At 38.3% G+C, this 13,717-nt stretch overlaps 1 protein-coding gene and 1 non-coding gene across 2 annotated transcripts in view; both read left to right on the forward strand.

Annotated features, from left to right (window-relative positions):
* Positions 1-13,717, forward strand: part of LOC141605139 (uncharacterized) — a 36,063-nt gene that overhangs the window by 19,632 nt on the left and 2,714 nt on the right. The window lies entirely within an intron of this gene.
* LOC141610210 (small nucleolar RNA R71) lies at positions 3,927-4,033 on the forward strand. The gene has a single exon (XR_012528103.1). It is a non-coding gene; the product is annotated as a small nucleolar RNA R71 (small nucleolar RNA).

A 13,717-nucleotide genomic window follows, 5' to 3' on the forward strand; every position in this document is an offset into this window, starting at 1 on the left:
TCGAGCTTCATACTCCAATCCTTTCGTGATTTGGCAACAACTTTCTCAAGTATTGACTTGATCTCACGGTTAGAAACCTCTACTTGGCCACTAGTTTGTGGATGATAAGCCAAGCCTCTTCTATGGTAGACTCCATATTTTTCCAACAAAGTATCAAGTTGTTTCTCACCGAAGTGAGTACCACGATCACTAATGATTTCTCTTGGGACACCGAACCTCGGGAATATGATCTTTTTGAACAATCAATCACGTTGCGAGCATCATTGGTAGGAGTAGCAATTGCCTCTACCCATTTAGAGACATAATCAATCTGAACCAAAATATACCGATTCCCTTTTGAGGAAGGAAACGGTCCTTGATAATCTATGCCCCAAACATCGAACACCTCTACTTCCAAGATTCCATTGAGAGGCATCTCGTGTGTTCTTGATATGGAACCCGTCCTTTGGCAAGCATCGCAAGGCATCACAAAATTTTTGGCATCTTGGAACATAGTTGTCAATAGAAGCTTGATTAAACACCTTTGCAATGGTCTTGGATGGTCCATGATGACCACCATAAGAAGAAAAATGACATCCCTCTAAAGACTCCTTTCACATCACATTGTGGGACATATCTCCTAATATACCATCGGAGCAATGTTTGAACAAATGTGGATCATCCCATAGGAAGAACTTGGCATCATGAAAGAACTTCTTCCTTTGTTGATATGAAAGGTTGGGTGGCAATTCTCTTCCAACTAGGTAGTTGGCTATGTCGGCATACCAAGGAGTATTAGCTTCCAACATCATTAGAACATCGTCGGCGAACGAATCATCAATAGGTAACTCAATACCTCCATCTTTGTACTTTAAACGGGATAAGTGATCGCAAACAACATTTTCGGTCCCCTTCTTGTCTTTAAACTCAAGATCAAATTCTTGCAAGAAGAGCAAGATCCATCTTATCAACCTCGCTTGGCTTCTTGTTTGGCTAGGAGATGCTTCAATGCGGCATGATCGGTATGAACAATGACTTTGGAACCAATCAAGTAAGAGCGGAATTTGTCTAAGGCATGTATACAATGGCAAGTAGCTCTTTCTCCGTCGTGGCATAATTGATTTGAGCCGCATCCAAGGTTTTGCTAGCGTAGTATATAGCATGGAGAACCTTGTCCTTTCTTTGTCTGCACTAAGACGGACCTACCGCATAGTCACTGTGATCACACATGATCTCGAATGGCAAGTTCCAATCCGGTGATTGGATGATAGGTGCGGAAATCAAAGCCTTCTTGATCCTATTAAAAGACTCAAGACAATCGTTAGTAAATACAAAGGGAGCATCTTTTAAAAAAAGCTCCGTAAGGGGTTTGACAATCTTAGAAAAATCTTTAATAAAACGGCGGTAAAAACCCGCATGGCATAAGAAACTCCTTATACTCTTCACATTTACCGGTGGGGGTAGTTGCTCAATAACTTGGACCTTAGCACGGTCCACTTCAATTCCTCTTTCCGAAATAATATGACCAAGCACCACTCCTTCATTTACCATGAAGTGTCACTTTTCCCAATTCAACACCAAATCAACTTCTTCACAACGCTTCAAAACTTTGGACAAGTTAGTCAAACAAGCATCAAAAGAAGAACCATAGACACTAAAATCATCCATAAACACCTCCATAATAGACTCAATGTAGTCGGAAAAAATGCTTATCATGCAACGTTGAAAAGTGGCGGGGGCATTACAAAGACCGAACGACATTCTACGGTAGGCAAATGTACCATAGGGGACATGTAAACGTGGTCTTCTCTTGGTCATCCTGGGTGAATGGGTATTTGAAAGAACCCTAATAACCATCTAAGTAGCAAAAGTATTTGTGACATGCCAACCTTTCCAACATTTGGTCAATAAAAGGTAATGGGTAGTGGTCTTTCTTAGTGGCTAGATTTAGCCTCCTATAGTCAATGCACATTCTCCAACCCGTCACAATTCTAGTTGGAATTAACTCATTTTTATCATTTTTGACTACGGTGGTTCCTCCTTTATTAGGAACCACTGGACAGACTCACCCATTTAGAATCGGAAATCGCGTAGATAATTCCCGCATCTAACAATTTAAGCACTTCCTTTTTGACCACTTCTTGCATGTTAGGATTTAGTCGTCTTTGAACTTGATATACGGCTTATGATCTTTCTCAAGATTGATTCGGTGCATGCAAAATTCGGGACTTATGCCTTTTAAATCGTCAAGTTTATAACCAATGGCTTTCTTGTGAGACCTCAAGACATGAAGTAATTTAGTCAAATGACTCTCATCCAATTTAGCACTAACAATTACCGGACACATCCCCTCATTATCAAGAAAAGCATACCTCAAATTGGAAGGAAGGGGCTTAAGCCCGAGTTTTTGTACCTCAACATCTTGCGGTGTAGCAACCAAGCCTATAAAGTGTGAGCTCTCCTCCAATGATAGCTCCTCTCCATCCAATTCTTGTTCCAAAACATCAATCTCTTCATTTCCAATCTCATCATCACCTGCAAATGATTCTAAAAGCAAGAGTGCCTCCAAGAGATCTTTAGACAAAGATCGAGGTGTAGAGTCTTTTATAAAAATGTCAACGGCATCCAAAATGTCAATAGAATAACAAGACTCTTCTATGGGGGGGATTGATTTGCGTAAGAGCACTCACCTCGGCGGTGAGAGCTATTGTTTCAACCTCATCAAAAGTCCTCTTCTTAGTTAAAATGTCTTTCATGAACTTAGTGTAAGATGGAATTTGAGTGATTAATTCGGTAAAAAGAACGTTACACTGTAGATTCTTCACAACTTCCATGAATTTACCGAATTGAGAATCCTTTTGATGCTTTGCCAATCTATGAGAAATGGCACTTTGACTTTTCCTAATCTTTGCTTCAACATCTTTCTTTGGAGGAGCATCCTCCACTTCCTTGACTTTCTCAACAACAAGTGGGTCATCCACTTTCTTAGGAATTTCTTCAAGTTCTTTGTCATTTGGAGAGACCTCCAACTCAACAAGTACCTCCTCATCATCTTTGGGCATGGATGACTCATCATATTTCGTACCACGTCTTAAGTAGATAGCATTAAGGGTAGCATGAGGTTGCTCACCTTGAGGGGGTAGTTGACCCGATTTCCTTGAAGAGCTAGATGAGGCCAATTGAGCCATTTGTTGCTCCAACATTTTGATTGCGGCATTTGAGCTTGCTCATTTCTTTTGATTTGAGCCAACAATTGCTTTTGCATAAGGATTATCAAGCCCTCAAGCTTACCTCCCTCTTGGTTATTTTGTTGGGTATTTTGTTGTGGAGGTTGAGTTTGTTGGAAATTGTTTTGTGGGGGCCTTTGTTGATTTTGATACCCCGGTGGAGGGATATATTTTTGTTGTTGAGGGACATAGGCATTTTGTTGTGGTGGGGGTTGTGGTTGAGGATTTAGCACATTGTTGCTTCTATAAGACATATTCGGGTGGAATTTTGAGTTTGGATTATATGTATTTGAGAACGTACCCGGTGGATAAGCATTTTGTCTTAAAGCTAGAAAAGCATTTACCTCTTCAATGGGAGCTTGGCAATGGGCGGCATAATGACCCGCACCTCCGCAACCTTCACACACAACGATTTGGCTTGTTGAGGACATGGCATTGACTTATTGAATGAAATCTCTAGCATCCCTTTCCGCCAATTGTTGTTGGAGCAAAACAATTTGAGCTAGCAAAACAGAGTTGTTAGAGGATTCTTCTTTTCCTTTAGATGGCATAACTCGGGAATTGACATGTTGGGCATCATGGATCGCCATAGATTCGATCGTGGAATGAGGTAGATCGGTGTCAATTTGATCAAACCGCCCATTGTTGGCGGAATCAAGAATCCTTCGGGACTCGGCACAACATCCATTGTAGAATGTTATTGCTAGGAACCAATCATCTAACCCATGATGTGGGCATTGCCTTTGAAGCTCTTTGTACCTCTCCCAAGCTTCATATAAGCTCTCAAGAGCTTGTTGACGGAATCCGGTGATTTGGCTCCTCAAAGTTTGAGTTTTCTCCGGTGGAAAAAACTTTTGATAAAAAGAAAGAGCCAATGTCTCCCAATTGGTGATTCCCAAGGTAGTGCGGTCGAGGCTATTGATCCAAAGCTTGGCCTTGTCCTTCAAAGAGAAAGGGAAAAGTATTTCCCTTATTTGGGCTTGGGTGACGCCCGTTTGACGAATCATGGAGCAATAGTCACAAAAGTTTTGCACATGCAAATTGGGATCCTCCAAAGGGCTTCCTCCAAATTGCTTTCTCTCCACAAGGCTAATGAAATCCGGTTTAATCTCGAAGTCCGGCGCGGTAATTTGAGTGGTTGTGATTCCGGCCGGAAGCATAGCCGCGGTGGGCTTTGAGTGATCGGAAAGTATCACCATCTTTTTGGTAGTAGATGGTGGTGGTGGTGGAGTTGATGAACAAGAAAACTCCTTCTCTTCAAGAACCTCTAGATCGTCTAAGTAAGACTTTCTAGCACTTTCAACTTGTATGGGAGAAGCGGCTTCTTTTACTTCCTTCCAAAAACGTCGTCTTCTCCTAAATGTTTTCTCGGGGTCGGAATCCGGTGAAATCAATTCTCCACTTCGAGAGGACCAGTGAAAAGTAACGGTCTCAAGAAACAAGTGTTCCCCAAGACAAAGAAAAACAAGATAAAAATCGACAATTCAATAAGCAATAAAACCGTTTTCCCCGGCAGCGGCGCCAAAATTTAATAGGTTTTATCGCGTACCTATGCAAAGATAAATTCCCTAGACACAATTAAATGTAGTAATAGGGGTCGAACACAAGGAAACGGGAATTACGTCGTGAATTGCTATGAGTAGATTTTTATCAAGGTCGATTACGATTTGAATTTGATTTGTTTGTTTGATGATTACTAAAAATGCAATGTAAATAATATGAAAAAAGGTAGTCTAAAGGATTCGGGTCACTCATGCAAAGGTAAACATATAAACATGATAAACTTGATACTAATAATCTTGTCAATTGCTTAGGCTTAAAGATATCCACCTTACGGCATTAGTATCAACCATAGACCGGGTCCTAGAGAAACTCTCGTTCATGACTAGGTCGTCCTACCACACATGCTTAGTCTAATTCAATTCCGTGCCTCTCGACTTTAGAACGAATGAACAAATATAATCTATGACTACGGCCGATAACCAAAGATTAAGCGTAACAAAAAAAGCATGTGATGGAAACAATTGATCAATATTATTATGAACTTTATTTAGTCATATTATATGTTTGATTTTGCATGGCTCCCCTAGCCTTTAGACTAGAGAATTTAGCTACTCATACTAAGATGTAAAATGCAAACTAAATTGTAAATAATATTAAACATGGTTATATGAATTATATTTATTAAGTGATATAACATATGAAAAGAACAAAGTTTAAGTAAATATGAAATACTCAATTATAATAACTATGTGATAACTAAAGCAATGATGTAAATTGTAAACTTGTAATAAGAGATACCTTAATAAGGAAGACTTGTATGGAAGAACAAATAACTAAAAACCAAAGGATTGAATAACAAATGCTTGAGAATCTCTTGAAATACAAAGTATTGAAAGATTAACTAAGGAATGCTTAAACAACTTATAACTTGAAATGAAAACTAATGAGAGAAAACTTATAATGCTTGAGGCTTATTGTAGTAAACTTGGACGTAAAATGGATGCCTAAAACCTAGGAATACCTCTCCTATTTATAGGAGAGGAGGAAAAACGTAAGCCATCATTGGTCATGCAACCCCGATCGGGGTTAGGCGGCCCCGATCGGGGTCGTGTGATCCTCGGCCATTCCACTTAATTCTTGATTGATTATGTGAGGAATCTCTATGCTTCTTTTTTAGTGCTCCTTAATCTCCGGTAATGCTCTAAATTCCTAGCATCCTAAGCTCTCTTGGCATCCAATGCTTGCACCTTAATAAGGACCTTCATTTTGGGCTTGACTTTACATTTGGCTTCATTTATAATTCCTTAATTCAATCCACTAATCTTTATGCAAAACTCAAGCAATCTTCACACGCTTAGTCCAATGTTTGGCTTTGTTTAGCTTAGTGAACTTGGCGTACAAAATTATAGGAAAAAGCCTCTAAATGCTTAGATTCCTACAAAACCGTAACAAACACAAACAATACACCTAAAACACAAAATTAGCACAAAAAATGTACTAATTAAAGTATGATAATCAATAGAAACCGAGCTAAAATGAGGGGTAAAAGTATATATATAAAATGAACATATCAATAAGTAAGGAACAAAGGACAAGTTAGGAGTACAAGAGTAGCTTTCAAAGTAAAACGGAAGAGAGGTTAGAAGAAGGATAAGCGCCGAGAGATAAATGATAAGGCAAGGTACACAAAGAACGAGAAACATCTTCGAGGAAGTAGAAGAGTTCTCCAAAGTTGAACAAATCTTCAATCCTCGGCAAAAGACACCAAATCTTGATCACCACATTGGTAAGTTCACGGTCATTGATCCAAGGGCACAACAATTATTAAATGACAATCAACAAATATGGTAGAACCTAACAAAGAGCAAACACACTACAGACTACAACATAAGGTCCTAAGTCTACCCATCCTACCCATCTCTCAAGTTTATTATTTTAAGGTCAAGTTATTTATATTGGGGGGTGCACAAACGTGCATCGGGAGCAAATATGCTCTGATACCAACTGTGACACCCTCATTCATTGCGGAAAAGTAAACACATAATTCTAGATAAAAACTGCATAGATATGTTTGTAATAGGTTCATTTGGGTAAAAACCTGTAATTTTTAAAACCTGAACCTGTTATAAAAATATCCACATGGGAAGGTGTCAAACATGCAAGGTCTAAAATAAATCTCGTAAGTAAGACATCGCTAAAGTCGCGAAACAAAGTTATACAACTCAAATATGAAAAAAGGAGACATATGTCCCTAAAAAGTATATAACATAAAAAGTGTTTAAGGGTCACAATAAAATAAAGCCAATCTAGGTCCCAAGGTTACTTTGCTCGCTATCTCGTCCATGTACACCATTTAAGCATCACCATACCTGTCAATCGCATTTTATACAAATACGAAAGTCATAGTCAGTGGGGAGTAACTCCGAGTTCTCCCAGCCACGAAATGTCATAATTAATATAACATGTAAACATAAGAATATAAATACGAACAACACATAGCCTTAGCATATACTCCCTCCATTCAACTCCACTTTGCAAGTTTCTATTTTGCACACTATTCACAAGCGGATATTCAATTTCAATTTTCTCTCGATACATAAGTTAAAATATATTCATGTGGGATCTTATTTGATTCGTCTTTAAGAGTACATTAAAAATATCTAACTTTTATAATTTTTGCAAATACATAGTTAAAAATATTTACCACGTAAAAGTCGCGTTGGCAAACGTGATAAAGCAAACATGTAAAGTGGAGTTGAATGGAGGGAGTTGATGCTAGACAATCGTGCCTATCATGTGAACAACAATATAACAACACATAGTCCTAGCATGTGAATACTAGACCAACTCATACTACACTATCATGTGAATCACATAACATCCGGGAATTCAAACTCTATCAACCATAGCCGGCTTGCATCTCACCTTCTATGATTCATAGAATCACCAAACAAGAAAGGACAATATATCTAGAGACAAGCATAAGTTCTTAGGACAGTCAATAGTCACTCTGTAACTCGAGTCTATACCACGAGGTAAGGTAAACACCCTAATCCTAAACCTGCGCAGACCTAGCGACATGCGGAAAACTACCGCATCCAAGACCCATGATAACAACACATGAGTACCCCTAAGGAGTCCACCAAATGGTTGGCTAGTACTTAAGCTGACCACATATTTCTAAGAGTACGTTAGGAAGTCATGCCCTAACTTGGATATAAGCCCACCAAGCTAAGACACAAAGGCTATTAAGCGGTGAACTATACTCGTCAAAGACTATAATGGCCTATCTATGACAAAGGCCGAAATACTCACCTAGGACCTAGTCCCAGCTTGAATACTTTAACCCACGCCACACAAGACAAGTGGGACACTCAATTAACCATAAGAGGGGCAAAGAGTCCAAACTTGCACACACAAATGATCATACACACCCTAACATATGAAAGGCTACGCAAGAGCATATTCAGCTGACAATCCAACAATATCTCAAATATCAATAATAATCCAAATTCCAAAATAACCAACAAAAGACCATAATCCATGAGAACAAGCTAAAATGACAAAGAGGCAACAAGACTCAAGCATAAGGCATCCAAAGCATCCAACAACCAACATGTGAAATGATAATTACAAATATCAAGGCATAACATAAAACATCCAATAACAACCATTCTCACCTCAAGGACAAACCCTCGACCCGAGTCCCGCGACGGGTCATTGGTCAAATCGAGACTGACCGGTTTAAACCTAATTTGACCAAACTCATTCTGGCCCAGCTCAGAGTCTTGGCCCATTTTGGCCCAAATCACAACATTCATTACAATATCATTCTCATGCAATATTCCAATTTCTATCATGTGAACACTATCAACATAAAGAAAACATTCCAACTTACAAAATAACTAATTCCACAAAATTCTCGCATAATAAAATAGCATAAACAGCCGTTTCACACAAGGGTAAACTTTTCTATAAATTTTTAATCGATAAAACGACGCCATTTACTCATACGGACTCCGAATTGAGTGATTCAAGTGGCTAAACCACCTAATTTTCGATGCCGTTCAATCTGTCATATTTTTGGAAACATTCGAAATCGTCTCGGTCCGGTACTGACGCGTTCCAACCAAAACACGGACTTGTCACAACACATAATTCTTCATCCAAATTTGTTCCAAACAATAATATACAAATGGGTAACATAAATTAAACATAAACATACTCATCTTACTCCATTCATTCATTTATCAACGAGATCGTCTCAAACAACAACAAACGACAACAAACAACAACAAACAACAAATACAACTACTAATGTGACATTAATTCGTTGAGTAACTCGGAATAGTTACCTTAAGCTAGAAAAAAGAGAACAATAACACTTGAGAAAGAGCCCTAGAAACCGAAATCACTCATCATCTTCTACAATATATGAGTCCCCTAACTCATCTTCAAAATCTTCACCTATACAAACAATAAAAACATGTTAATTAGCCTTAACTCGAAACCCTAGAAAAATGTGTCTTAAACAAAATTGGGGGAAATGAAAATAGAGTTTACTATTAGATGGGGAATGAAGAGAGGATTCCGAATATATAATTTTTATGCGATTTGGTGGAGAAATGAAGAAGTTATGGTGGATTTAGGGTTTGGTAAGAATGATTTTTGAGATGAATTTGGTGTTTGGAAGAAGGAAGTGATAGAATGAGAATTGAGGATGGAGGGTGCATGGTTTGGGGTAGGGTGTTTAGGTGAGTTTCAATTGTTTACGTTTTGGTTCGTTTCGACGGAAATTAGAAATATTCGTCGAACGCGATTTCCGAGAATATTAAAGTTCTTAAACACGATTTTACTAAAAGATTAAGTACTCATATGCCCAATATCCAAACTCGTTTACCCAACGACCGTAAGAAATGGGAAAATCCCAATTTTACGACTTTTATCCGAAATCTATTTTATCATAGGAAAAGGTTTAAATATAGTTTAAATCACTTTTAAACATTTCTAAACTATCAAAAATAATTACATTTTTTCAAAATAATATAAGATTATATTTTATCAAATAATTTTTATTTCAAATAAATTAATATTAAATTAAAATAGATTAAAATATTACTTTTAAAATATAATAAAGGTTTTCAAATTTACGGGGTGTTACAGTTACATTCTACCACCCTTAAAACGAACTTCGTCCTCGAAGTTACTCACACTCGTAAACATCATACTACTACAAGCACTGCCATTAACTGTAATAAAATCAACCACAACACGAATGCATTTATTACTCTATACCAACACTCAAACTTCCAATGGTACCATAACATGTACAACCATCAAACCCTCTTGTCGCATCCTACTCCTCTTAAGATAAATGTTGCGTCCTCGTAACTCACTAACACTAGGTCTTTTGCTATACCTCCCATAATCCTCATTACTATCGCATGAGAACGATAACCCTCTATAACCTCAACACCTACAATCATTCCTATATCCAGGACTCTCTTTCTCTAACAGTTCTCGTGCCTCCAATTATTCTGTACTCCCATAACATATATCATAAAATTCTCACTATAACCACTACTCCATCTATATACATTACCACAAAACGACATACTTCTATATACATATACACTCATCACCACAATCTTATCTCACAATCCTGAAGTGTTACACATACTCCCATTAGCTTTTCAAGTTCATCACTTCTATTACCACAAAACTCACCCTTGACTTGACATGATACTAAGTCCTAAAACTCCGTACTCACTGTCCCAAGAAAAGGTGCTAAACCATCTGTAGTTTCAAGTTCAATAGCATAGACGTTCCACTATTTCTTTCCACAACTATGTCCATCAATGCCTCATCTAAAACAAGATCAAAAGTACTCCAACAACTCCAACAACTCCAACAACTCCAACAACCTCTCACAACTGTGTCCCGTTAACAGAATATTACTATACCATGACAACAACAAAACCCTACCCAACTCTCTTTCATATCATATTCTATTCTCACTCCCAAGCCTCCCAAGCCGACACTGGTAAGAAATATCGGGAAACAAAACAACGGTCTATATGCCCCAACCGAGACACTGACAAGAAATAGCAGTAAACAAACAACAATCTATGACAACACGAAAATACTCGTATCACAACACGAATTACCGTACACAGTGCACAACAACCAAATCGATAGCCATCACAACTTTTATAATCTCATAACACTGACTGAGTACAACTTCCTTGACCAGAAGACTTTCTTAAAACCGCTCTACTAGATCACGACGCAACATAATAAACGAAATCACAGATACCAACCTTCTGGATATTATCCAGACCATGACTCATGAGGTCAGAACCTCACACAACCATTTACATATATCATGGACCTATAATCGAATGTAACTAGCCAATCCTGATTACGTAAGTTACCACTTGACAATGAATACCTCTCATCCGGACTTAACTTAGGAGCCCTTCATAACATATCCTCTCATACGCACAATTATCACCACTCCGGCAAATGTAGCCATAACATTATTACTCAACTTCTAGCGAACGCCTCATATATCCGCCTCTTATACTTCCTCACAACCATACATACTGATCAGTCTCCACAAAATCAACCCTATTAGGACAACTAACTTTCTTAATGTAACATCATCCTCAACCACTAGTGACAACAATACGACACCAACACCCTTTCATGTGACCACTCTCTCACTATCACTTCTTTATACAACAGTTTATTTCCTCTTTTGGTTGTCATCCCATAACCATCATATCCATCAACAAAATCTACCTAAACATTATTCCCAATTCTATCCTTTATCATATCGTTACCTAACTCTCCACCAAAATCTCAGATCGTGCAAACACTCCACAAGCTTCTTATTCCCTTAATACCTCGAAACTCACGGCTAACATGTCGTCCTGCTCTCCTATATAACCATTAACTCACACCCTCTAGTGAGGCTATCGTACATTTCCATAATTTCCTACCTTCATGCTCCTTAACTCCCGTCAACGTTCTCTCAACTTACTTTCATCCCTCTTTCCCCCTTTTCACGCAGAAATACCAAGTAATAATTCATCTCCTTCCTCTTTTTACCTAACTCTTTAGTAATTTGTTTATTTTCTCGTAGCTCCACAACCCTAATTCTATTAATTCATATCAATATCCTATCATTCTTTCTTATCATTTATCCTCTCTTATCTTGCTTCTCTCTCACCCTTGTCGCCATCAAGTCCACACACTAACAATTACTCTTCAATTAGTCGTATCTCCCTTTTGTATCTCTAGAAACCCAAAAATTCATCTCATACCGTTAATTGCCCAAAGAATTACACACTAGGCTCACCTCTTAATATTCCAAATTCCCAAATCAACCATTATCTACTCATCGCGGCATAACTCGATCCCACTATACACCATTCGTTTCCATCTCTCTATAGCGAGCCTTTTATCACATATATCCTTAAACAACTCAATCCTACCCGTCTCCCTCCATAAATCCTTACACACCCCAATATGTCACTATTCGTATCCCTTTTCAATCTTTCATTCTCACGTTTCTTTACACTTACATCACCCTTGCCCATATACACTTACTTTTATATTACTCAACACACGACTACATCACTCACCATATCTCACCAACATGTTCCTTACCTTGATTAGCTCATCATTTCTCCCTTTCCTTTTTCCACTATCCCTCAGAACCATATTAACACATGTATTCCTTACCTAACACATGTCCTTCACAAGCCGGAATGCTCCTTGTCATAACATCCGGTAACTTACGTATCAAGACCGTCACATATATAAAAGAATGCGTTAAGACTCAAAACATATGTGTACATACCCTACGACTCAAAACAAATATAAAAATATAACCACCGACTCAAACTGAAGGTAAGAACATAGCCACTTACTCAAAATTAAAGTAAAGACATAGCCACCGACTCAAAATAGCCGCCCACTGAGGTACTCGGTCGAGTACATAGCATACTAGGTCGAGTACACGATACTCGGTCGAGTAACTATATTACTCGGTCGAGTTTTCGACTCCAGAAGCGAACACAATTATCACAGGGGATTACTCGGTCGAGTATTGGGAATATTCGGCCGAGTAGCCCTTACTCGGTCGAGTATTACTTTACTCGATCGAGTACCAACACAATTCTCAGCATCGTCCAGTTTGCGTAAAACAGTCATATCTCACTCGTTACTTGGTAGTTTTGGGCGTGTGACCTATCGTTAGAATCGTAAGAAGAAAAGCTATCACCTCAACTTGGAATTACAGCAATATCATTTCTAGAACTCGACTTATGTCAGTTTTAAGACAACCCTTCCGTAATCGTTCTTTATACAAATCAAGTTTCCTAAGCCAAAGCCAAAACAACTTGTACATACATAAGGCAACAATAACAATTTCATACCTCCAAAAACCAGTACATAGTTGAACATTTATCATACTCACATTAAAATTAAACACGACATTCACATATATAGACGCATGACCTTAATCACATGCTTCTACCAACAATCAAGCATTAAAATCATCATGTTCATATGCACATGTACCACTACCATACTTCATGCTCAACATTGTATTAAAGAGGTACCATGATCACATTCTTCATGCTCAATATCAATCAGATACGAATTTACAATTCACCCTTCATATTTTACCATGTTTCAACACTTAACATGCCAACATATTTCATGCTCAAAGTTTAACATAAACAATCCTCGATACATCTTTCAACAACTATCACATTCCACTTCTTTCATCATTTCATCCAACCATGCACAAGATTCAAACTATAGGTATCAAACACATATGACTCAAACTTACAACAGTTTTCCCCCCATGTGACCGGCTTGAGGTCGTAAGGGCCTTAGTGCGACTCCGGGACGTCTCCCAAGTCTTTGCGGTAGCTCCAAACAACTCTCCCCGGGTTCATTTTATTTAGACTCCCTAAGTTCATTGGGTTCATTAG

This window comes from Silene latifolia, chromosome 10, assembly GCF_048544455.1.
Source record: "Silene latifolia isolate original U9 population chromosome 10, ASM4854445v1, whole genome shotgun sequence".
In the NCBI taxonomy this organism is placed as follows: domain Eukaryota; kingdom Viridiplantae; phylum Streptophyta; class Magnoliopsida; order Caryophyllales; family Caryophyllaceae; genus Silene; species Silene latifolia.